At 46.1% G+C, this 27,103-nt stretch overlaps 1 protein-coding gene and 1 long non-coding RNA gene across 3 annotated transcripts in view; both read right to left on the reverse strand.

The window, feature by feature from the left end:
- Positions 1-27,103, reverse strand: part of LOC105474942 (dipeptidyl peptidase like 6) — a 1,161,442-nt gene that overhangs the window by 955,808 nt on the left and 178,531 nt on the right. The gene's annotated exons all lie outside the window — the stretch shown is intronic.
- LOC139362680 (uncharacterized) overlaps positions 1-27,103 on the reverse strand; it is a 69,700-nt gene that overhangs the window by 39,542 nt on the left and 3,055 nt on the right. Inside the window, exon 1 of the long non-coding RNA XR_011621834.1 lies at positions 37-27,103. This exon is cut by the window's right edge and continues 3,055 nt beyond it. This is a non-coding gene — a long non-coding RNA (uncharacterized lncRNA). The remainder of the gene's footprint in view (positions 1-36) is intronic.

Consider the following 27,103-nt stretch of genomic DNA (forward strand, 5'->3'; position numbering starts at 1 on the left):
GCAGGGCATGCCTTTCCAGCTGCCTCATTAACATACCCGCCATACCCAATGTCAGAAGCACCGCCATCCTCTCCCACACATGGGCCTTCAGGAAGGTTGGAGAACAGTCCTCCTTTTGGACAGCCATCTGCTAAGCACTGGGCTTTTTCCTGAGGGGACAGCAAAGGAAAATGTACTCGTGTCCTCAGGCAGTGATATAATCCTAGTGACACAGCAGGGCAGCCATCAACTCGGTCTCCCCGCACAGTACCAAGGCACCTGAAGAAATCACACACACATACGCACACACACACGTATGTGCACACACATACAGGCTGCTGAGCTGAGCTAGGCTGGGGTCCAACAGACGACCAGGCAGCTCGGTGAAGGAAACAATGTATTTTCTGTGAAAAAATAAAGTTCAGTATCGCTCACTCTTTCCAGCTTTCACATTCCCTCACACATCAACCATCCCTAATCTTTTGCAGGAATGTGAAGAGCACATTCCTAAAGCTTTTTCCTACAAGCACTTTTCCTCACTCACCTGGGGTGTGGCTACTAAGAATGTGACCAATGTGTTTTTGTCCAACTAAAGCTAGGCCTTTGAATTATAAAATGATGTGTATATAAGGAAGTCAACTGGAGAGGACTGACTCCAATTAACAGTTCTACTGTGGGTAAAATGTTACAAAATAGCATCATGCTGCAGAGAAACTTTCATGAAAGGAAGAGTCCCTCAGTGGGCCAAACCGCGCTGTTGTCTTATTTTAAGACATTGCCACAGGTACCCCAAACTTCATAAAGTTTTACTTTATGATATCAGAGAGCTAAGTGATCAGAGTTTGATCATACATCTTGTTTGCTTGACTTGGCTCCAAACGGTTTTTTACTCTTTTCAAAAACCAACACTGATACTGAACTTAGGCCAGCTAATAAACCAACAATAGCTTCAAAGTGTCAAAGTGAAAGGAAGAGTCACACATCTCTCACTTTAAATAAAAAAGAATTAGACATGATCATGCTGAGTGAGGAAGGCATGTTGAAAGCTGAGACAGGCTGAAAGCTAGGCCGCTTGTGCTAAACAGTTAGCCAAGTTGTGAGTGCAAAGGCAAAGTTCTTGAAGGAAATTAAAAGTGCTACTCCAGTGAACACATGAATGATAAGAAAGCTAAACAGCCTTATTGCTGATATGGAGAAACTTTGAGTGGTCTGGAGAGAGCGTGAAACCAGCCGCCACATTCCCTTAAGACAAAGCCTAATCAGGGCAAGGCCTAACTCTCTTCAATTCTGTGGAGGCTGAGCAACATGAGGGAGCTGCAGAATAAAAGTTGGAAGCTAGCAAAGGTTGGCTCATGAGGTTTAAGGAGCAAAGCCATCTCCATAACAGAAAAGTGCCAGGCGAAGCGGCAAGTGCTGATGGAGAAGCTGCACAAGAAAAAGTTCACAATTTGACTTTTTTTGCCTGAAATGTCTGCAGGTAATGTCACCTGTGTCATCTCAAGAAGTCATATCCTTCTCCTCAGAATGCAATCAGGGGACTCCTAATTTGAGTCGCTCCAAAATAGGACGACCCTAAGGGGATTCTACACATACCGAGCAAGGGAGATTCAACCCAAAGGTGAGCACCAGGACACCTGGGGTTCATTTGGGACCCCTTAGTAATGAGCATGCTATGTGCCAGGGAAAGAGGCACTGCAGAAAAATTCTGTGGTGCTGAAGTCAGAAACCCCAGACTTTCCTGCTATTTATACGAAGGAAAGAAAAAAACCTCCTGACTTATTGTTATTGTCATTCTCTTTCCCTCAGTGACCAGAAGCATCGGATGGGAATGGGGAGGAGGCCAGGTTCTTGGCCTGCCTTTGAAATATGCCATAATTAATTTTTGCCACCAAATGCCTCTCATTTGAACTCATCTCAGCAGGTAAAGTGATGTATCCCCTCAACAGCGCGCTCTGCCAAGCAGGTAAAGATTATTACTACCAGCAGGGGGTGTGGGAAGGTGCATACGAAGCAGACTGTGTTCCAAGTGCTTGCCAGGCAGTTCTTGAGGGTTTTTTTTAATGTCTGTGTTCGCAGGTGCTGAGCTGAGGCCCTGAAGGAACAGAAGGCCTCTCTCTACACACCCCAGGAAACAGGCCAGATGTTCAGGGAGAAATAGCAATGGGCTTTCAGGGACTGGAGCCAAGAGAGCTGATTTTGTTGTAGTGTCTGTTCCTGCTGTCCTCCAGCCCCAGCCATGGGGCAGTGATAAAGAGGGCTGTACCAGGGATGCAACCCCCATCCGACGATTCTAGAGTTTCAAAAGAAATCAGGCTGCAGACGCGACAGGAATCAATGTATCCAGTATATGCAAAACCCTCGGCTCTTGGCTCGACCTGCAAGTGTAGCTGGGGCTCGGGTGAGGCCTCCTCGTCCTCCCTGGCTCACCCACCTAGTTAGTCTACATTCCCAGCCTGCCTTGCAGCTGGGCATGGTCATGTGACTGAGCTCTGCCCAAGAGAATGGGATGCGTGCTGGAACCACAACAGCTCCTGCGTGGGGTCCTCCCTGTTCTCTACCTGCTCGGGTGGAGGGAATGAGGCAACCCTTTAGGACAACATTGGAAAAACACAGTCACGATGACAGAGCCCACTTACAAGTACACTGCCCCAGCCCCGCCACTGTCTCACTAACCTCTTACACAGGAAAACAGAAGCAGTTATTGTGTTCAAGCCATTGTCTGTTTTGTGGTCTATTTGCTTGTTTTGTTTTTTTGTTTTTTTTTTAAGATGGAGTCTCACTCTGTCACCCGGGCTGGAGTGCAGTGGTACAATCTCGGCTCACGGCAACCTCCGCCTCCCGGGTTCAAGTGATTCTCCTGCTCAGCCTCCTGAGTAGCTGGGATTACAGATGCCCGCCACCACATCTAGCTAAGTTTTGTATTTTTAGTAGAGATGGGGTTTTACCATGTTGGCCAGGCTGGTCTCGAACTCCTGACCTCAGGTGATCTGCCCACCTTGGCCTCCCCAAGTACTGGGATTACAGGTATGAGCCACTGTGCCTGGGCAATTTTTCTAGGGCAGCTAGTCTACACTAATGACATGAGTCATAGGTCCTCTCCACGATTATCAGCCAAAGGGCGTGTAAACTTGTTGAGAAAGTAAACTAACACACTGCTTCAGATGAAAAAGGAATGAGAGAGTTAATGAGGTAGTTCTGATTTTTTTATTTCTAAACATCAGGAAACAGAGAGAGTAGAGAGTAGGATGAATAACCCCACTGGATTGGAGGCCAGGAAATGTCAGTGTTGGCTGGTACTTCCATGAACTAGCGACGTGAAATAAACCAAGTCCTTTCTCTTGCCCAGGCCTCCTTCTCGCTCTCACTTGCCATAACCTGAGGAGTTTGCATCTCATATGGAAAACAGTCCCATCAGCTATACTGCTCCAAGTTCTATGTGGCCAGGAAGTAGAATAACTTAGGTTTTTTCAAAATCTCTCAAAGCCTGAGTCTGAGAGGCTGGAGAAGGTTCATTTCACCTCCCCCAAGCCTATGCTCTCTCGTCTAATCAACGGGCACCATCATGCCTTGTTTTCTGTTTGTAGACAAATTCAGCAGACAGTCTGTTGACTTGCTAGTGAGAGGGGAGGGTTCAGAGTGCAAGAGTAGGAGGCATCCTTGGACTCTTCACACACCTTCTGCCTCACATTCTGTCCTGACTTTTCTGACATCTCAGTACCCTGTACACCACGCCCACGCCATTTACTGTTTTTCTCCCTCTTACGCTTGGGTTATTTTACTTCAGCTTTTCATGTTTTGCTTGTCTCTCTGATAGAATATCACCAGTGGCAGGAACTTATCTCTCCTCAGGTAATTGATTCCATTTAGAAACAATATAAAGAAGAATTTACAAACACACTTTTCCAAAGTCTTCTTTCTTATAACTTGTTATTAGTCAGAATTTAGAACTAAGAACATACCTGGGTTTTGGGATTTTTATTTTAACACTCTTAAAAATCCTAAGAGCCTTGCTACCAAAGGCAGTTTGTAAGGAGCTGGTTAGAACTGATTTCAGATAATGACCCTTCCAGACAGCAATGGTGTTGCATAATGAAGTTACTTCTAGAAGTAGTGAAAGGTAATTGCAGACACAAGACCATTGAAAATGTTGCACTGTGTGCTGAGGCTGGGATTGGCTGAGACAGAAGAAAGATTGCTGCCAGGGCTGGGTTCTGCTTCAGAAATCTGCCCAATGACAGGCTGAAAGTAAGAAAGACTCTCAAAACACTGGTCCTCTTAGCAGCTGAAGATGGCCCAATCTTTTAGGTCCTGCTGAAAAATGTGCCAGAATGAGCATCTTGGGATCCTGAGGTCACACAGCCTGGGACACAGAGGCCCACCTGGGGAAGCTATTTGGGACTGTGGCCACCCCCTCAGTCACACCATGGACTTGCTGCAGAGGAAAGAGGAAGACCTATCGCCTGGGCTTTCTATGCTCTGTGAGCTGAGATGCCATTGTCATGCTCATCCATCTCCTATCCCCAGCCCTGAGTTTCCCTGTCTCTTTTCTGGAGCAAACACTACCAGTTCTTTCAGGCCTTCCTCAAATCGAACCACTGTCCATCCTCCACGTTCTGCCTTGTCTCCTGCCTCTCCCTGGTCTCCCTTCTGAATGGTGATCTTCACCAAGCACCCCTGCAGGTGGGGTCTGAGCAGCACGGACTGGACCAGGGCCCCCACCTGCCCACATCTAAGTCTTGCTTCCCTGATGATACAGCCAAAGGGTTCGTGGACTTCTCCACCTCCCACACCAGGTGGTACTGGGTCTACCCTTGGTTCGGTCACATGACTTGGTCAATGTCTGTTCCATCCTGTACTTTTGCAGGTGGGAACTGGGCCCAGGGGCGTTACCAAACATCCCTCTGGTTCTCACGCCACCTTTATAGGACCACAATCCAAAGGAATCCTGGCGGGATGGGATGAAGGGCCACATCTGTCATTCCATACAATCATGACTTCCTCCTTTATATCATCCTCTGATTCAGTGGCTATATCTGAGAGTGCACACAGGTTAAGAGTGTAGACTCTGAAATCATACTTCCTGAGTTCAAATCTCTGCTCTTCCATTGACCATTGTGTGACCTTTCCCAAGTTAACATCTTCTGTGTTTCAAATTCTTAATTCTAAAATAATGACAACGGGCCGGGTGCCGTGATTCAGGCGTGTAATCCCAGAGCTTTGGGAGGCCGCGTTGGGTGGATCACCTGAGCTCAGGAGTTTGAGACCAGCCTGGCCAACATGGCAAAACCTCATCGCCACTAAAAATACAAAACTTAGCTAGGTGTGGTGGTATGCATCTGTAATCCCAGTTACTCAGGAGGCTGAGGCAGGAGAATTGCTTGAACCCAGGAGGCAGAGGTTGCAGTGAGCCAAGATCGCACCACTGCACTCCAGCCTGGGTGACAGAGCAAGACTCGATCTCAAAATAAATACATAAATAAATAACAACCATAATCCCTAGCCTAACAATGATTAGTATTATAAAAATAAATAAGGTAACATATATAAAGCACAAAATAGGCCATGTTAAGCACTCATACACATTAATGATGATGGTGATAATGATGATTTCTTTATCCACGAAGATTTTATTTCTCTGTGAAGCCATCTAGACAAATATTCACTAGAACACAATAAAGAACAGCGGTCCCTAAAAACCTACTAGGACTCTCCCTCTAGGTTTACATTAATCTACCCCTTGTTTTCTTACCTCCCAGATGATTTTCCTCCATCTTATCTACAACAACATTATGACAGAACTCGATGATGCTCCGTTAAAATTCAGAGATGCCTCATTCTGGCATTCTGAAGATTGAAGAAGTGTGGCTGGCTGAACAGATTTAATCTAATTTCTAATTTTATTTATTTTTTATATTTATTTTTATTTTGTTTTTTTTTTTTTTTAAATATCAATTTGCCCCAATGCTACTCACCCACCGACGGTCACTTCTGACACCTGGCATTCATTTTTCTTACCTTCCTGACCCTAGTAAGGATTGACTTTTTAGCCTTGTTTATGCACGAATCAGCATTCTCCCAAGAACAACCAAGACGATATATGTACTTAGAAAGATGAAGACATTTATTTTAAGGTATTGGTTCACATGATCGTGGAGGCTTGGCTAATCCAAAATTGCGTGCAAAAGACCAACAGGCTGGAGTGTCAGGAAAGAGTTGCATCCAGTCCAAAGGCCGTCTGCTAGAGAATCCCCTAACTGGGGAGGTCAGTCTTTTGCTCTATTTGGGCCTTCAACTGATTGGATGAGGCCCACCCACATGAGGGAGGATAACCTGCTTTATTCAAAGTTCACTGATGTAAATGTAATCTCTCTTCCAAAAATACTCACACAAAACACCTAGGATAATGTCTGAACAAACATTAAGGCACCACGGCCTACCCAAGTGGATACATAAAATTAACCATCACAGTTTGATTCCATTTTCATGATGTGCCAATCTGGTAAATGTTCTCCAAAAATTACGAATATCTGTATTATATGCAGGAGTTTATGTCAATGTAAAGCATGAGAGTCCTTCAAATGTAAAGTATGAGAAGCAGCAGATAATTATGGGGAGACACACACTCAATTCAGTAGAAATTTAAATTTTAGTTCTGCACTTTGACATTTAAGAACGTTATTTAATACTAAACATCTTTGGTCAGAGTTTACTATTCAGCTAATGTATATTTTGTCCAAAGAAACACACATAATAGTTGTGATAGTGACACTTTACAGACAAACATTATGGTCGAAAGACATTTTCTTGTAAGGGCTAATTGTAGATGTCAACTCGGCGATGGTACCCAGTTGTCTGGTCAAACACTAGTCTAGGTGTTCCAGTGAAGGCATTTGATAGAAGCGATGGAGATCTGTGATTAGCTGACATTTAAGCGAAGGAGATTTACACTCTACAATATGGGTGGGCTTCCCCTGATTTGTAGAAAGCCTTAAGAGCAAACACTGAGGACTTCTGGGAAGGAAGGAATGCTCTCAAAACTGGAACACAGGAGACCTGCCTGGGTTTCCCTTCTGCCAGGCTGCCCTTCAGATTTCAGACTTGCCAGCACCACAATCATGTGAGCAAATTCCTTGAAATAAATGTCTTTGTATGTGTGTATGTAGACGCACACACACTCCTACATATCCTGTTTGTGTGTGTGTGTGTGTCTACATGCACACATATATACACACACGTGCATCCTATTGGTTCCTTTTCTCTGGAGAATGCTAACTGATATAATAGTATAGCCCCAAAACCTCCAAGTCAGAGTTTAATCCAGGTGATCAAGTAATATTTACCATTTCCTTCCCAGCTCTATCATCTTATAGGAGAGGAAAGTGGGATACTGACAGATCACCAGCTTGCACAGGCCCAGGCAGTGAGGGCACAGATGAGGCAGGTCTGGTGCCTCTTTATCCCCTATGTCCTGGGCATGATCTTTCCCTGAACCACAGCGATCACGAATTCCACAGAGAGCACACGGGATTTTGAGGGTTGCTGGGGAAAGAAGGAAACATCTTTTACTTAGAAAAAAATTTACAGAAATGCTTGGAGATCTGTGTCATTTCCTTAGTTCCATCTCTAAATAGCTGTGTGATCTTAGGCAAATTACCCAACTTCTTTGGCTTCCGTTTCCTTATCTATAAATGGCAATGATAATACCAACCCTTATTTAATTCTTGTGGTGTTAAGGATAAAATGAAAATGAGATATGAGGACACTCTGGAAATTTAAAGGAAGATTTTTAAAAAGTGTTTTGAGAAGTGGGAAAGACGACCGAATTTTTAAGAAAGATAATGGTAGTATTGATATTTATTTTCAGTGGTTTTCAAAGAATACATGGTGAACGATTTCATTTCACTGCTGCAGGCTGGAGATAAACATAGGCATTTATCTCCCTTCCTCCCACCTTCCCTCTGCCACATGATAAGATTGTAATACAGGACAGAAAATTCTTCTAGGAAAGGTTTACAAAAATAATTTTCTCCTGGATTAAGATATGCTTGACTATGCAAAGATTTAGAGCTTTCTATGGTAAGCCTTTTAAAATTGTATCTGACTGACTCCTGTATTTGCCAGGGCTTTGAATGATTGTGGGCATACGAATTTTAAGCATTTGCTATAAATTGTTATAACTGAATGCGTGCTTCATCTCAAGTTCTCATAGTGAAGGATGTGATTTATTATGACCTAGAGATTTAGCTGAGACTTATAAACTATTAATAAGGTAAGAATGGAATGTAGTAAAGGAATAAATAAGCCTTTCAAAAAGTCCTGTCTCTGCTGGGAGGACTCAAGATTTTCATTCAAAGGGGCTCATAAAACCTTGGTTCTCCACATTTCACCCCATGGGGGGTGGATGCTCGGTAATAAACTGTGCTCATCACAGTCTGAATTTGGAAAATGAAATTTCCCTTCTTCCTGGAATCCCCTCCAGGAAAAAAAGAATAAAACACTTCCTTTAATTTCCATACACTTGATAGAATTAAAATCTGGATTTGACTCGGAGTGAGACTGACCTAGTGATATGTGAGGTGTCAGCAGCCTAGATAGCTTTGGAACAGTTTCTTCATCTTTCTGACCTTAGGTTAATCCTCTGTGAAATGGGAATGAAAATGTCTATTTCATTTCAAGGTGGTTGCAGGGTGTGCATGAATGGCAGCTACGTTGAAATAACACAAATGGTGAAAATTGCTTTTGATGTAGCATTAATTGAGCATATACTAAGTGTCAAAACTCTATTCTCGACACCAAGGCTAATGGGAGCCGGGTCTTGTATTTAAGAGGTCTGCATTCTACCAGAACCCATGAGGACAAACTTCCCACAGTGACAGGATTGTTCAATACATTAATGAGATGCATTCAGCAGTCTTTCTTTCTTTCTTTTCTGCTTTTTTCTTTTCTTTTGAGACAGAGTCTAGCTCTGTCACCCAGATCTCGGCACCATCTCGACTCACGGCAACCTCTGCTTCCCAGGTTCAGGCGATTCTCCTGCCTCAGCGTCCCGAGTAGCTGGGACTACAGGCACACAGCACCATGCCCAAGTAACTTTTGTATTTTAGTAGAGGCGGGGTTTCCCCGTGTTGACCAGGTTGGTCTTGAACTCCTGATCTTAGGTGATCCCCCCGCCTCAGCCTCCCAAAGTGCTGGGACTACAGGCATGAGACACTGTGTCTGGCCAGTTTTTTCTGATTATCATGTTCCATGGCAGGGAGTGTGGGAAGAAAGCAAGGAAAAATTTCTTATGCTTGGTGTGGGAATGTTTAGGATAGCATCCAAAAAATAAAATAAAATAAAATAATCTCACCATGCCTGTAAATTCCTCGACAGCAAGGCTGACCAGTTATTTGCACATTCAGCAGCAGCAGAACATCAGTGGTGACTGCCAGGGACAGGGATTCAGACTGAGACACAGAGTCCCTGAAGCCTGGGTCACTCAAATTGGGGAGAGTGACACATAGGTGATGAAGTGGATAAGAGTGAAGCTCAGTCCTCAGCCTTGTCGTCTTTCCTTCCCCCCATACGTGTATCTCATCTCCTCCTGCCTAACTGATCTCAAAGCACTTCTAACCCATTAGAATCTCGCCTGAAACAGGAGCAAGTCAGATCTTCTCCCTCATTCTCCCCCTTGCTTTGCGTCCAGCTGCACCTGTGCTACGGTGAGCACCTGTGAGTGTTGGCGAGTGTGCCATGCTCGCTCCCCTGGGTGTTTCTAACCTTTGATGCGCTTCTCCGCCCCAGGGCTCTGATTTTCACTTCTCACTTCTCTGCAGAGTAGCTCTTGCCAGGGCCACTGAAGTGCAGTGGTTAGACGATGGGCAACTTCGGCCTGTCTTTGACCTCTGGTTTTTTTATTTCTTCCCTCTTACTTGAAATGTTCCTCTCACTGCATTCCCTTCTATTGCTTCTCAAGTCTCATGGTTTCTCTCCCTGCTGTGAGCTGTCCTAGGGGAGCCTGTCACCTAAGTGTTGGCCACTTCCTGTGCTCCATCCTGTCTTCTCTCCCTAGGGCACCACACGCACACCTACGTGGCTTGCATTCCATGAGGCATGGGTGACCCCCAACTTGATCTTCAGGTTCTAACTCTATGTTCCAGACCTAGACAGCCAACTCTTGACTGCATCCACCACCAATGTGTTCCTTGCCATTGTATAGGTCCACATCTGCATTTCCATCTTCTCTGCCCTCTGCTCTTCTTATTTTCCTTGAATGAGGTCGGCATCCACCCAACTGGCAAAGTAAGACACAGGACACTTATTTTCTCACGACTCCTCTCTCTGTAAGCAATGCTACAGTCCTTCTGAGTCCACTGCCTAAGGGGCTGCCAATCTCTTATTTCCACTTCAGGCATTCTTTCCCCGGGCTATGGTATTACCTCTCAATACCGCTTCTTTCTCCACCCTCACTTCTCACCAGTCTCTTCTCCACCTGCAAACATATTTCTAACAAGTAGATGTGATCGTGGCAGTCCCCTGCTGAGATTTATTTCGTGGCTCCCCATCACCTACAAAATCCCGGTGCATAACGTATAAGGATCTTCACAACCAGACTTCCAATTCCTAGTCCAGTTCTACCTCCTCTTGTCTGACACATAACATCCAATTAAGCTTCAGCGGCTCTCTTGGGCCTTGTTATTTTTCTGCTTGCCACCATCTCTGCCTGGACTCCCTTCCTACCATGTCTACCTGACAAACTCCTATTTAACCCACAAGCCTCAGTGTTTAATTTTAATTCTTAAATGTCTCCTGTCCCTTGAAATCTTTCCTACCCGGTCCCCAGGTAAACCGAGGTGCTCCTTCCAGTAGGCATCTGTTCCACCTGGGGCTGAGCCTAGTGATCCCTCCGTATGCTAATTTTTACAGTAGATCCTTCCGTGTGCTAATTTTATAGTAGATCCCTCCATATGCTAATTTTTATAGATCCCTCTGTATGCTAATTTTTACAGTAGATCCCTCCATATGCTAATTTTTATAGTAGATCCCTCCATATGCTAATTTTTATAGTAGATCCCTCCATATGCTAATTTTTATAGTAAGTGTTCTTGCCCTATCTGTCTCCCCACAAGTATATGTTTCCTTTCATTCTTATACCACATCAACTCAGTGCTGGCTCAAGCTAGGAAAACATTAGAGAGGTGTTGACTAGATTAATCCAGCTTGGCCTCTAACCAGTACTGGGATCCCCCTAGAGTAGCCACTCACCCTCCAGACCCTGTTTCAATCTTTCAAGGGGCGCTTAGTTTATTCACACCAGTTGGTTCCCACTAGCTTTAGATAGCAACAATTGTTATGGAGAAGCCAGCTTCCCTTTCATGCAAGGAGGAATTTTCTACCTTGCACACCAATGCCTGTTTGTCCCTTGTAGTTACACACAGTAAACTTGGTTCTTCCAAATCATTAGAGGAAAATAAAGTTTAGCAGGGACATATGCAGTTTGGGGTGTTACAGTCCAGAACTTAAGTTGCAAAATGGTTTCAGTGTTTAGGTGAGTGAGAATCAGCTTGCTCAGTTTTTTTTAAAGAGACACAAACCAAGTTCATGATTCCCTTTGACCGTCTACCCTACTCACCTTTTCCTTTACCTGCAAATACCTTCGCTAAGATGCATGAGGCATGAAAAAGTAGCAGAAGGATCTCGGAACCATTTTTCTCAGGCAGGCTCTGAAAGCGGCACCAGCACCACACACCGTGCAAGCCCTTGATTGAGTCATAAGAAAAGCATCTCCGAGAATGGAAAGAAATGGATTGAGCTGCAAGGAAATGAGGGCTGGGCTCCACGAGGTCTGTTTCGGAAGAAGCTTCGGGGCAATGGGCCATGGAGCCTGTGCTACCAGGCGCTACTGCCACATCTCCTTCTCAGAGTAAAGGATCCTGTGCTCTCAGAGTGAATCTCTGTGGCTGCACTTAGCTGCGCTTCTAGACATCCATCAGTGTGGGCAATAGCAGGCAGCACTCACCCCACTGCAGTGCGGCTCATGCCAATGTTCCGGGCACAGACCACCCCAGCTGCCTTCAGGAGGGGTCTCGGGACTGCCCCGTGTCATAAACAAATGAATGATTTTGGAACACATTCAATCGTCTACTATTCTGTTTTATATATATGCATTTTGCTTTTATCTTAAAAAAATAGCAAAATTAACTGTGAGCTTTTAAAGAGTACAGACCACACGTCTTTTGTTTCCTGTTCTTTCCCAGTTTTGCCTGAAGTAATGTCACTCCCTAAGTGTGAATCAGAATAACTTCCTCAGTCATCTTTAATTGTGCCTGTTTATTTCACATCTGTTTAATATCTCATATGGGCCAGTCTTGATTACTGCTTGAAGGAAATAAAGTTCCTCCTCCAATTTCAAGTTAAAGCAGTTATTGTTCTTGGGGAGGGTGTTTTGAAGGGAAGGTAGTCTTCCCTTCAAAGGACAGTTAAGTGGGATGTTTGTTTAAATTGTATTTTATTCTGTTCATTTTTGAATAAGTCTACATATTTTATCTCATCTGATCCTAAAAAAAAATAACAACAACAACAACAACAACAAAAAACAGGGAGGAAGGTAGAGAAGAAAGTCTCTCTAGGCCACATTTACCTATCTCAGTATTAACATTCCTATTTCAAAGTGGTTTTCTCAGAGCCTGGAAGCTGGTTATTGACAGGGTCAAGGCCAGAAGCCAGGATGATTCCTGACTTCCATGGGAACTGGTGTGGGCTTGCTGGGTTTCCTGTAATATGTCCAGAATTTATGGCAAAAGTCTGCATACATCATCATGTACAATTGACTATCATTTCTAGGGTTTAATCTGTGCTCTCTCTCTACCTGTATATAACAATGTTTCATTTTCCAAATAAAACAAGAGGAAAGCACTGGGCTCTTCCTTTGCCATCCCTGGACCACAGAAATGCCACCTGCTGGTGACAGAAAGCAATATGGACACAGTATTGGACTTTATTTTTTAAAAGTAAATAGCAGCTTATTTGAAAAAAAAAATCATGGCAATTTTATGAGTTGAATTGTATCCCTTCAAATTCATATGCTGAAGTCCCAATGCCCAATATCTCAGAATATGAGCTTATTTGAAGACAAGGTCTTTCCAGAAGCAACTAGGTTACCATGAGGTCACTGGTATGGCTCTAATCCAACATGTGTCTTTATGAGAAGGGGAAATGTGGACACAGACTGACAGAGGCTGGTGGGATTCAGGACACACTACTACAAAGATGCTACCTTGGCATACTGAATATTATAAGCTGGAAGAATTTGAGAAGTGGCAGGTGCAGGAAGGACCGTCTGACTTTCCCTCCTCCCCAGAAGAACGTCCTACGACCCAATTGTGAGTGGCATCCTCTGAATGCCCCACTGGAGGGAGCACCCCCGTCTCCAAAGTTGGAGGCAGCCAGGAGGAAGGTGAGCACAGAGGCCTTGCTGCGGTTCCCACCAATCACGCTCCGCTCACTCCCTTGTCCTGCCACGCTTCCCCACGACCTCCCCTCCTCATCCAGCCTAGCACAGAAAGCGCCCAGGCTTCACTGTCTCTTCAGGTCTCCACTGTCTCTTCGGGTCTCCACTGCCTCTTTGGGTCTCCACTGTCTCTTCAGGCTTCACTGTCTCTTCAGGTCTCCACTGTCTCTTCAAGCTTCATTGTCTCTTCAGGTCTCCACGGTCTCTTCAGACTTCACTGTCTCTTCGGGTCTCCACTGTCTCTTCAGGCTCCACTGTCTCTTCAGGCTTCATTGTCTCTTCAGGCTTCATTGTCTCTTCAGGTCTCCACTGTCTCTTCGGGTCTCCACTGTCTCTTTAGGCTTCATTGTCTCTTCAGGTCTCCACTGTCTCTTCAGGCCTCACTGTCTCTTCAGACTTCATTGTCTCTTCAGGCTTCATTGTCTCTTCAGGTCTCCACTGTCTCTTCGGGTCTCCACTGTCTCTTCGGGTCTCCACTGTCTCTTCAGGTCTCCACTGTCTCTTCGGGTCTCCACTGTCTCTTCGGGTCTCCACTGTCTCTTCAGACTTCACTGTCTCTTCAGGCTTCATTGTCTCTTCAGGTATCCACTGCCTTAGGAAGGCTTCCACATCACATGAGACTTATTAAGTAAATGTGTATACTTTTCTGTTGTTGTTATTATTATTATTATTATTATTATTATTATTATTTTGCCAGTCTAGTTTATAGGGCCTGGCTGGAGAATTTAAGAAGGTAGAGGTATTTTTTTTTTCCTCCTCTACAAAGCAGAATGCTGGATGAACACAAAGACAGCCAGCTATAAGCCGAGAAGAGAGGCCTGAGACAGACCCTCCCTCGCAGCCCTGGAAATGAGCACAGCCAATGCCCTGACTTCAGACCTACAGGCTCCAGGGCTGTGAGCCAGTAGGTTCCTGCTGTTAACGTTGCCAGGTCTAGGTCACTGGTTACGGCAGCTCCAGGAAAGGAATGCAGTAAGTGATCCTGGTTTGAAAGGCATCGCCCACCAAATGGGACACTCCTACTGCTAGCGAAGTACATCGGTGGCTTTCAGTGGATTCCTTTGGCTAAGAGGGAGCGCAGAGATTTTATTTTTAAACTGCGTCTGTGAAAGGGAATCACCGCACGCCCTTGTTAATCACCCTTGGTGGCCTCAGGAATATCACACCACCAGCAAAGACGGGACTGAAACTAGCTTATGGCGGCGTTAGTCACCTTGGGCTCTAGATCTGCTCCTCTCCAGCTTGGAAATTCGCATTTTATGTCAGGAAAAATTAAACTGCTCCATGGTCAGCTCTGTCTTCACACTGGCCCAAATTGGCTCCCTCTCTCTGCCTAAAATTCTCCATCTTTTTGGCATAGCCAAATCGTATTTACCGTATGTATCACCCCTTCCAGAAAGTCCATATAAATTACTTCCCACGTATCCAGACTGCTACGGTACTTAATGCTCAGCTATGTCAGAGGCGTTCGAACCACAGCGACTCCATCTTGAATAGGGGCTGGGTAAAACAAGGCTGAGTCCTACCGGGCTGCATTCCCAGGAGGTTAGGCGCTCTTAGTCACAGGATGAGATAGGAGGTCAGCACAAGATACAAGTCACAAATATCCTGCTGATAAAACGAGATATAAAAGAAGCTGACTAAAACGTACCAAAACCAAGATGGCAATGAAAGTGACCCTCACTGCTCGCTATACACTAATTATAATGCATCTGCATGCTGAAAGACACTCCCACCAGCGCCATGACAGTTTACAAATGCCACACCAACATCCAGAAGTTACCCCATATAGTCTAAGATGGGGAGGAACTCTCAGTTCCAGGAAATCTTTGCCCCTGTCCTGGAAAACTCATGAATAATCCAGTCCTTGTTTAGCAAATGATCCAGAAATAACTTAACTCAATTAAGCAGCCCATGCTGCTGCTCTGCCTAGGGAGTAGCCATTCTTTTGTTTCTTTATTTTTCTAATCAAATTGCACTTTACTCTATGGACTTGCCCTGAATTCTTTCTTGCGTGAGGTCCAAGAACCTTCTCTTCAGGTCTGGACTGGACCCCTTTCCGGTAACAGCTATACTCTCTGTTTTCTGCTCTGAGCTATTTTTCTTGTGTCCGTGCCTCTGACAGACGAGGCTGCGTCTTCAATGAAGGCAAAAGCCTGGCTGCTCTTGAAATCCTTCCATTTCTTCATGAACCCTCAGAAGGCGGCCACACACATTCCAACGTACTCCACTTAGGAACCTGATCAACTGATTGAAAATCAATCATGTTCTACATCAATAAAAACAAAGATTTGGGGAAAATTCTAGACTCAACATGGCATGCAGGCTGGACGAGGACAAGGACAACCCAAGGCCACAAAGCCCCTGGAAGCTGCTCGGCCCAGACCTTTCTAGATTCCTCCCTTTAATACCTGGGCTATTTCCTTCACACTTACTGATTCACAAAACTGCTTCTGAGAAACATAAAATTTGGCAATTTTATCCACCTGCGTAAGACCTTTGCTTGTATCCTTAGAGGAGAATTATGATGAATAAGAAAAAAGTAGGAAGAGCACCCTTCCATGCCTCCAAGCACCTCCACCGCCAACGCTGCGCCTCTTATTCTTACACGAGGTGCTCTCTAGGGACCCTTTCCTCTATCTTTCTAACTTCCCAACTTTCTAATCTCACGAGTCATCCATTTTCTCTTAAAACATACCCATCCTCTTCACTCCATCTCCACTGCCTCTATGTAGTCCAAGCTCCGTGATACCTCAATTCACCCTCCGGTTGGACTCCCAGCTTCTGGCTTCCATTAGAAATACATTAATTGGTAGCATGCTCTGTACCAGGCATGGCTGGGAACTTGGGTAGAGGCAAAAACTAGGGAGATGAACCTGTCTTCTCACAGAAAATACAAAAAGAGAAGAAAGCAGATGCACAATCAACAAGTAAACAGAAACAAGATCATTCCAAGCCAGGCAGCGTTCTAAAAGAAGACACAGAGCGGCATTCATTGGCGCCAGCAGGGTCAAAACTCATTTACAACAAGAGTGTGCACAAGGGCGGGTGACCCTTCAGAGCCTGCAGTCTGCCGGGGAGACCCTCCTGAGTCAGGTATCCTAAGCCGACACCTGTGGGAAAGAACACATCCTGGGCCGGACAAGGCACAGCGGTGCTCCCAGCAGCAGAAACGGAGAGTGCATGGGCGGGACAAGGCACAGCGGTTCTCCTAGCAGCAAGAACGGAGGGTGCAAAGCATTTGAGGCAAAAAATAAACAAACAAACAAACAAACAAACAGCTTGGTTTGTTCAAGGAACAGAAAGATAGTTCCTGTGTCTACAGCCTCATCCTGAGTATCTTTCAAAAACAAGAAACTGAGGTCAGGAGTTCAAGGCCAGCCTGGCCAACATCGTGAAACCCTGTGTCTACTAAAAGTACAAAAGTTAGCCAGGCGTGGTGGCGCGTGCCTGTAATCCCAGCTACTTGGGAGGCTGAGGTGGGAGAATTGCTTGAACCCAGGAGACAGAGGTTGCAGTGAGCCGAGATGGTGCCACTGCACTCCAGCCTGGGTGACACAGCAAGATTGTCTCAAAAAAAACAAAAAACAAAAAACAAAAATAAACTGATAGTCCCTCCTAGTTATGGCCTGCAAGGCCCTGTGTGTTGTGAGGCCTCCCACCGCACCCGCCTCCTCCTTGTGTGCTGTCACTACCCTCCCAGTCCACGTCACAGCAAGACCGGTTGTCCCTCTAAGGAGAAGGCCACCCCTTTGAGGAAGGTGGCTGAGAACTCACCACTGCAGTCCCCAGCACACTCTTTTTGCTGCCCTCCCACCCCTCCTGGTGTCCTCCAGAACACTGCTGCAATATCATGTGAGCCGGCGGGGCCCTGCTGCCTCCCTCATTTGTCCAACTACAGGTCCAAGCACATGCCTCGGGTGAGTATGTGTTTAAACAAACTGCCAAAAAAGAACTCACTCTAGTGGTGGTGGAGAACACACATGCACAAATGCACACCCATGCACACACCCATTAGCTGAGCGGGGGCCGGAGCACACACTGGTTGCCAAATACATGGCCAGACAGACCCGAGCCCGGGCTGTGCTGGAACGAGTGTGCTAACGAGGCTCCTGCTCCAGGGCTTTACGATGCAATCTTCCTTCAATTGATAATTCGGGGGATGATTTCACACACCAGGAGCAGCAGCCTCTATTGTGTTACTTGGACCGATTTCCATGTACACAGCAGATGCTCATTTGCCTAAGTGGGGAAACCGTGGAGCAGCTATCTGAGGAGAGAGGGAAGGAGAGGAAAGAGTGAACCCTGCAGACTCTACTCGAACTGCCTTTGTTTCAGGCTGGGGCTGGATCTCATTCTTTTAAATTCCCTTTTGCAGGAAAAAATGCAGCAGAGCATCACTCAGACTCAGGGCATAGAGATGCTTAAATATTAAACCTACATTCTCTATTACATGTTTATTAAACACTGCTAGCTTAGGGGGAGGCAAAATTGCTTTTTATAAACACTGAAGCTGGCAGACACATTTTTCTGGCAATAAGCAATGAAAAACTCTTCTCACTTCCTTGTTCATTCACACCACGGCTGGAGCTGAATGGAACCGAGTGTGTGGCTTCCTGGGGGTGTTTGCAACTGAGATTGACACTGGAAAGGGAATGAAAACAGAGGCACGTCATTAGAAAGTAAATCACTATCTGAAGCCAGAGCGTGTCAAAGGAAATCTTGATGAAGCTTCCCAGCCCTGCCCTCCCTACTTGGGAGGAAAAACAGCTGAACAAATGGAGAAGGACAAAAATGAGGGCTTTACATGATTTGATGGAATTGGACTGGAAGTCCTTTAGGGGCCCTGGTATAGGACTCAAGTACTGAATCGATCTGATGTCTGAAATTTCCAAGACAAGTCACTCTTTTGGACATAGAATACATTTTGTTGATTACAAAATCAACAGATGTTTACTTCTAGAATTTAAGAGGAAAGGAAAGACCTCTTTGCCTAAAAATATCTCCCTAGCTGCCACACAGAGTCATGAGCTGGCCATTAGAGATTCATTCCTTTGGATCGTCAGACTTTTGTATTTTGTTCTCTCATTGATGAAATCATTGGCTCTGGGTCCTTTTTAAACATCTTATTGATAAAACTTTATTAGGGGTACGTTGGTATTTCCTGAAAAACAGGCTCTTACAAAGTCAGAATGGTCAAAAAGGGGATGGAAAGGCAAATCTAGGGAAAGTGTAGAGGTGGTAAAATAATGCCAGAATTTCACTGGAGCCAGCTTCCCATTTAGCATCAGGTCAGCCATGCATCAGAGAGAAGTCCTTGCTGAGAATTTGTGAAGGGCCTCCCTGAGCACGGGCGTTCAACAGGCAGCACCGCACTCACTGTGACTGCTGGACTGCATGTTTAAATAAGCAGGCGACAGGTGAAAGTGCCGATGAGGTGGCAGGGAAGAGGCAGAATGGTAGGCAACCAGAGGCGGCCGTCTCGTAACTAGGTCTCCTGAACAGAGTATGGAGCAGACTCAAGAGCAGCCCCAGGGATTCCACCTTCCTGTGCCCACTGCACAAGACACAGCCCACCCTGTCAAGAGTGGCCACAGAGACAGGCTCAGATGTACATCTGAGCAGCCTGGAGCACAGCTACCCCCCGACACTACATTTTTAGTTGGGAAAATTGATTTTAGAAGCCGGCCTCCTGCCTTCCTTCCTGCCCTCTTTCCTCCCCATCACTGACCTCCTCTCCACCTCGGGAAGCTCCTCCATCCATTCCTAAAATATGCAGCATTCAGCAAAGGATCAAATTCCAGCCAGTGCCTCTGAGGGCCACCTGTCCACACCCCCAAGATCTCACAGGGAACCATCATTGACGTGTCATCAAGGGTATCATGAAGAGGCTTTATTCTCTCTTAAGAAGGTTTTGGGCATCAACCAATAGGTGAAGTGTGCAGTTTAAATGCAAATTCTTGTAAGTCACAAGGAGAGGAGATGCAAAATCCAGCCCTGGGAAGGATGACCATTGGCAGGATGCCAGGCGCGGGCTGGTGCCTGGCACACAGAAGACACGTGATAAAAAGGCAGTGGTGAATTGAACGAGTACATAAATGTTTCGTTCCTTTTTTAAATGGAAACATGCACAATGGCGGTGCTAAATTGAATGGAGGTGGGGAATAGCAATTCCTCAGGCACCATTCCACACTGGAACAGCTCATCCAGTATTCTCTCTGCCCAGCATCTTTCCACAGAAGATTTAAGTTGCCATTGCAGAGATGCTTCAGAGGTGCTTGGTTTTCTACCCGTTCCTTTTTTTCCCAACCACAGGTAAAATATGCAGGCACAAGAGCTTATGGAAATTGAACTTTCCGGGGGAAGTGGGTGGGAAAGGAGAGAGAGACAAACAGAAACAGAGAGAGGGAGAGAGGAGTGCCAGAGAGATTGTTTCTTATCTAGCATGTTCTGAAAACTGCTCTGATGATCCATGCAGAAACTCCAGTGAAAAGACTGGGACTGCAGTTATTACTTTGCTGTGTACCTGATACACCTTCAGCTCTATGGTCAATGGAGATTTAAAACCTTGTCCTTTGAATTCACGTTTCTGAAAAAGACTCAGAGCTGCAGCACGGACCCCAGAGGCCAAGAGACAGCTGAGGCTGCTGTAGATAAATGCAGTCACCTCCCGTTTCCTCTTTCCTCCTTCCTTTTATACCAAAGGTCACCCAACTGATGGAGTCTGTGGGGCCCTCTCTCTCCAGCAGCGTCCTGCCAGCAACTCATTCCATGGCTGTGGGATCCAGGCCTGGACTACTGGGATGAGCTGTTAACCACCAAACCCCAGAGGGGCCTGGGAACCTCTGCTTCATTACAGACATCACCCAGCACCACCTCCCACCATGGACATCCGTGGTCAGGGACCTGCTGAGTTCATGTGTTTGCTTTAGAGAAAATGCCACGGCTGTGTCAGTTTGTTCACATGGGCATTCATGGGTCAAAGGCAGCTCTAGCACCCCGAGGCAGTCTGGTGCCGACAGTGGCCAGTTTATAATCACAACACACTCCAACACATCAAGGGGCCATTTTTGTGCTAGCCATTGCTGTGTGTTCCATGCCTACTATGCACTAACTCATTTAATCTTCATAAGAAACCCATTAAACAACGCACGTTTCTCTAACCCTTCCGTTAGGGACAACATTTATCAACATTCACAGGATGCAATCAGTGAAGAACTGATTCTGTCCATGGTTCGTTTCCTGATCTACAACAGGCAAGTTCTGAAGGCAATCAGTCACTCCTGGAAAACAGACTGCGCCCCCTCCCCTGTGCAGAGATGGGAGCAACAACGTCTATGGAAGTTCCAGGTTTTGCTATGGGAGAGATTTCGGAGCCACAATCTGGCTGAAAGAAAAGGCCAGATACCTTGTCTTAAAGCCGCGCATATGCTTGGCGAACACATGGCTTTTATTTAGATCTTACATGAATTGGGGCTCAAAGAGTAGAGACAGGAAGATTACTCCAGGTGGCAGCTGGAGTGGTAACTAAGTCCTGCTTAGGCCCCAGGTGGTCTCTCTTCTCTAGAGGTCAAAGTCTTCACCTCTGGCAGTTAACATGTGTCACCATGAATCATCAGAGTCCTACAGGGAGAAGCAAGGGGAAAGAGTTCCCATGGAACAGTCACTGCAGCTGGGGTAGGTTTTGACCGTGGTCCCATCCCTGTTTTTGTGTGTCATGAAACATGGAGTAAATCAGCTCACCTCTCTGGGACCTTAGTTCCTCTAGCTATAAAATTAGGGCCCGCTTAGTACAACCTCATAAAGACTATGTCAGTGCAGAACCACTCACAAGTAATTCTTAGCTTATTGTTGAGACAATATTGCTGCAGAGCAATGATTCACTTGACTTCAACACTTAAGTTGTGGTGTGTTTTGTCCATATCAGTCCCACCAAAGCCAAAACAGGGGGTTCATATATGGGAACTCCACGTCTGTGATCCTTGGCCAATACTCAAACAGATCCTCTGGTTTGGAAGGAAGTGCTGTCATGGCTGGGTCAGCATCAGCTTTTCGGTGGACTCACAAAAGGGGTTTTCCCTCTTTCCTTCTGGGTGCTTTCTGCATCCTACATCCTGGAACTGTCAAAGCCTGTTCCCTGCAAACAGACGCAAAAGAGGGAGGAGGAAGCTAGAGGGCCACAGTGCATTGTAAGCATGATTTTACTTGTGAGAAGGAGCCATGCCACGTCTTGTCCTAGCTGGCCCACCATACGGTCAAAACACTAACCTCCTTTATACCTTCTGCTACTTTGATGATGCTCCTTATGATCGGGCATGTTTCTTGACTTTAGCTTAGGAACAGAAAACTTCATGTTGTATGAACTGCTATGTTATCAACCGATCTTCTAAGATCCAGCTGGTTTATCTAATCTGTGTAGCTTCCATCTGGTTCCTCCTTCCAGGAGGCATGTCAGCACATTATCTTTCATAGCAAAGTGTAGTCAAGTGATATGATGAAAGTCTGTGCAATTATTTGCTTTCACAGCTGTCTTTCATAGGAGAGCGTGGAGTTCCCTGAGAATCAGAATTTTGTCTTAGTCACCTTCTTATCTTCTTGAATCCAGCACAAGACTTGACACATTCAAATAAATGCCAAGCAAATGAATGAAAGCATTCAAAGAAACCAGTCTTTGGGGAGGATTCCCTAACCCCAGTCTGAGTGAGGTCCTTTTTTCAGACTCCTCACAGTGCCCTACACTCACCTTTGTGTCCCTGTCACAACTATAATTTAAGACTAATTTCAGTGATTGTTGGTTTAATGTCTGACTTTGTTGCTAGACTGGGAAGCTGTGCACTCTCTGAGCCCCGAGGCCACGTCTGTTTTGCTCCCAACTGTGGCACAGAGCAGGCACTTAACAAATATTTGTTGAATAAAATAAGAGACTAATTCTTGGCAGTCAGAAGACAAATTGCACATGGCTGTGACTTAACACTTGTACTTTATAGACTCTGTGTGGTATCTCGAACACTTTGAGCACTAAGTCAATATTAACTGATAATAATGAATTTGTACTGTATATAAAGTATGGGACTAATAGCACTATCGCTAAGGTAATGGATGATGATCTTAATGCACCTTCTTCGAGGCATTGAAAAATGAACATAATATACAAAAAATGACATAATTCTACCTTTTACTAAGTATTTTTTTTTCTGATTGTAGGAAATTGCAGTGAATGCCCTGAAAAAAATGCATTTTTTTGGGGAGGTGTGTTGTGTTATAAGTGCACACAAATGAATTACAATCTACTTCTGTATTGCCACTGATGTATTTGAAAAAGTACTTTTGTGTCTACAGCTTAAGAATTTTTAATGAAAGGATTTGGTCAGGCAAAATGAATGTGCGTAACCACCACCACACTGATGAAACTCAAGCGGCCATTCCGTGCACTCTGCAATGTGACAACTCAGGCAGCTTAGCAAGGCTCCCTGGCCTTAGAAACCCTTGTATGGATGTGAATTTTTCCACCATTCTTTGCTTTCCTTTTTCAAGTGGTACATCTTGAGGAACAGGAAACTAAAAATGAAGTTGCAGGGAAGGTGAGAGGAGGACGTGTGAGAGAAGTCAGGCTCAATGGTACAGTAATGGTCTCATGGGGTTGGACGTCGATAACTTTCTACAGCAAAGCACACGCATGCATGTAATGAACACATTAGCAATTTTGACTCATGCTGTTTTCTTTCTCAACTCATCCATTAGGCTCTTTCTAGCATCTACTCACCTACGGGCAGAGAATCTTCATGGTTTGCTGAACGATCTAATGTCAACTTCTTTGCTTTGCTCTCTATAAGACTTAGATGTTTGGTCTATACCCTGGAAACTCATTTTTCCTAAAAGGATTTGAATGCCTGCCCTAGAATTCCATGCGATAAATCTGACAGATTCCTTATGCATCTTTTTAGCCGACCCAATGGCAGGACTTCCATCTAAAGTGGGAAGTCCCTAATCCCCAGATTTGAAAAGCTTACCTGCTCATCTGGGGCAAATGCATGAGTAGAATGAAGATGAATGTCAGAGGAAAGAAAAGGTAATAGATCAGATCCCAGTGACAATAAAAAATGCCACACTTTTCAGGTTCCACTCACTCCTTCCACCCAGGGAGGAGATCAGAATTTGCAGGGAGCTTATCATATTCCTCAGAGAGAAAGGGACTCTGAATAGGACGTAATACGCTGGAGGACCTTCTTGCCCCTGTCTCAGAGGTTCTCATTACTAAGAGAGAACTAGGACAGCCCTTGTACCACCTGTCTTATATGTTTTTGAACCTATATCATCCTTTCTCTTAGTTGAATGGGATCTGGCATGTGTAATTTCATTAGGCTTAACCAAAGGGTATATTCTTGCTTCACGTGACTCAGCAGGCCACTCTGAGGGGCAGCTTCAGGTCCCGTCCTAGGGCCATCCCTGGGCAGGAATCTCCTGGTGTGCTTTCCCCAACACCAAGCTGAACCTGATGAAAATGGGCATCAAAGGTAGCTTTGGGCCGGGCATGGTGGCTCATGCCTGTAATTCCAGCACTCTGGAAGGCAGAGGCAGATGGTCACTTGAGGTCAGGAGCTTGAGACCAGCCAGGCCAACATGGTGAAACCCTATCTCTACTAAAAATACAAAAATTAGCTGGGCATGGTGGCGGGTGCCTGTAATCCCAGCTACTTGGGAGGGTGAGGCAGGAAAATCACTTGAACCCGGGAGGCAGAGGTTGCAGTGGGTGAGATCATGCCACTGCACTCCAGCCTGGGCAACCAAGTGAGACTCTGTCAAAAAAAAAAAAAAAAATTAGCTCTGAAGAGGGAAGAAAATACAAAAGAACATGTTGAAGAAAGGAGGTGTTCTGTAAGAACTGGACACCACAACTCCTTTGTTTTGGTGATAGTTAGGAGGGAATTGAGGCTTTTATGTAATAAACTTACTGTTTTGTGACAGCCATCAGCCAGCATCATCTCACATCCTGGCCTCCTCACTTTGGAAGGCTGGAAGCCAGAGCCCCACAGGGCATTCTAGCCTTCCTCTGGCCATCCTAAAGGTGGCCCTAGAACTTGAGACCAGACTACTTTTCTTGAGTCAGGGGGTTCTCCTCATAGCCGCCCTGGTTCCCCAGCTGCTTTCCTGGGATCTGAGCCTCCCCAGGGCCTTCCATGGGACCCGAAGTCCACCCAGCGACCACACCTGCCTAGCGGTCAATTGCAGGTCGGTCCATTGATCAAGATTTCTGAGTCCTGACCTTGAGTTCTTCTCTCCCCGCGGAATTGTGGTTGTGGGTGAGTCCACTCTGGCTGCCATAGCAAAGTCCCACAAAAACTGTTGGCATAAACCACAGAAGCGTACCATCCCTGGCTCTAGAGGCAGTACTGGAAGAGTCACGCATCACTTCCTCTCACATTTCAGTGGCATTAACTCAGTCCCAGGCTCTGTCTACCTGTGGGAAGATGGGAACACCATCTATCCATGCACTGAGAAGAGGTGGAGGCCGTGGGAACACCATCTATCTATGCACTGAGAAGAGGTGGAGGCCATGGGATGATGAGCTTGTGGTCTCCCCAGAACAGCTGCAGGAGGTTCCCCACCCCAGCCCCGTCCTGGCTGCTCCAGCCGTCCTGCTGGCCTGTCTTCAGTTCCTCAGTTCCTGACATGGATCATCTGACCTCATGGAGAACATTTCATATACTGAGAGGTGTTTTTGCTACATCACTGCCCCGCTTGTCCCATCTAGATATTAATGCCTTGTCTCCACTGACTAGTTTATAAGCTTTTAAGGAGACAAAACTTGCATCCTATTGCACTTTGCTGTGATTCCTACATATTTTCTAGGGAATATTAGAGCCCAGACGCTGGTACAGACCCAACAGCTTTACTTAAGAGAACTGCACCCAGCCCAGTGCTGGACTACGGGCTTCATGTGACATTAGATTTCTTGGAAATAAAAGAAAATTAAATAACATTTCAGACTGCTGATTAGATCATTCCATGCATGTTGACGATCACGAGCACAGCTCAGTGCCAGGCCTTTGGAAAGTGATGCAACATGTAACCCAGCCCCAGGTCTTAGCTACAAGTACATAACTGCTCTTAGAATATCAGGGGCCACAGGTGTGGGCTGGGGAGCCCACCAAAGCCTTATAAAGCCGACCTTGACTGGAAGCTTGGAGTCAGGTGAACGGGAGAGCAGTGCATGGTGGTGAGGAAGTCTGCAGATTGGAGTCTGAGCCAGGCTGTGCGCCCAGGGGCACCTGTGCCTCTGCAACAGAGCCTGAGTCTCCTCATTTGTAGAGGGGACCAAGGTTGCACACCTCCCAGGGCTGCTGTAAAGAATAAACAAAATGACATGCACCAAGCATGATGCCACTGCTGTATGTGCCATGCACTGTGCTGCCATCCACTGAGCCTGGATCATAACCGAGAGTGACCAACCAGGCCTCGGAGAGCAAGGAGACCAGCCAAGCCACTGGCATGTTCCACTCTGTGTGGCAGGTTAGGGAGAGAAGCCTGGGTGGGAGATTAGGCTGGTGGACGTGGGATTTCAATGCTGGGACGTGCCACGCTGACACGAGAAGTTGTCTACTTCCCAGCTGAGGGCACATGACTAATGCTAGAGTTAGAAGATCCCCGTGTGGTGACCGGCATCCCTCTCGGACAGGGCCCCTCATGACTCACTCCCCCTCCTTCCAGGCACGTCCCCCCACCTTCTCCGGCACGCAAAGGACACTGGTCCCTCTCTCTCTGCTGACCTGCAGCTCCCCTTCACTGTCTGCCCCACAGAGCCCAGCAAGTGAGGAGTTTGTTTGGCTATCACTGTGCCCAGAGTCAGCACTGCTGTTCAGCTTCCTCAGCAGCCACCGGGATGGGCACAGCATTGTGTGAGGACATTCACCATCTCTGGGGCTGGTCCCTGAGCTCCTCCCCTGGGCCTCCTGTCCCTGCACCCCCAGCCAGGATGGCACCCTGGGCTATGACGGAGCCTCCACTACCTCACTGCCGAAGCCTTGTTTTCATTTCCATCCAAATGCGCTGGCACCGAGCCTCCTCCCTGGCACTGGCAGTGTTGGCTCATGTGACCCGCAGACCAGGGTCCATCCTGGTCACCATGTGCTGAGACTGCGCAGCCCCTGCTGCCTGGCTCAGCACAGCATCTGGGCAATGTTCTGCTTCCTCGTTTCCTGCAAGTGGGTTTTGCAGCAAAACAAGGTCTGCACTGCTGTCTGTGTGGTCCCGGGAACTCTCCTCTTCCAGATGACAGCTGTGAGTGTGTGCTCGTGTGTGTGTGTACGTGAGTGTGTACACACACAGGTGCAGTGATCCTTCAGATGCGTATCTTGGGCATATCCCTATACTTTACAGAAATAGACACTCTAGAATTATAATGAGTTGGGAAAGAGCAGGCCAAATTTAGGGTAATGAGCTTCCAGAAGTTATGCTTATATTGCATTTACATGAGTTACCCCAAAATGTGGATGAGAACCTCAAATGCTGGCCTTAGAACCTCAACTATCTTCCTTTACGCAGCTGTTATTTTACTCCACGCTGTTATTTTATTATCTGGTCAAAATAAACGTGACTGCCTTGATGGAAAAAAAGGAGGAGGGGGCTTTCACACCC

This window comes from Macaca nemestrina, chromosome 4 (genome assembly GCF_043159975.1).
Source record: "Macaca nemestrina isolate mMacNem1 chromosome 4, mMacNem.hap1, whole genome shotgun sequence".
NCBI lineage: Eukaryota > Metazoa > Chordata > Mammalia > Primates > Cercopithecidae > Macaca > Macaca nemestrina.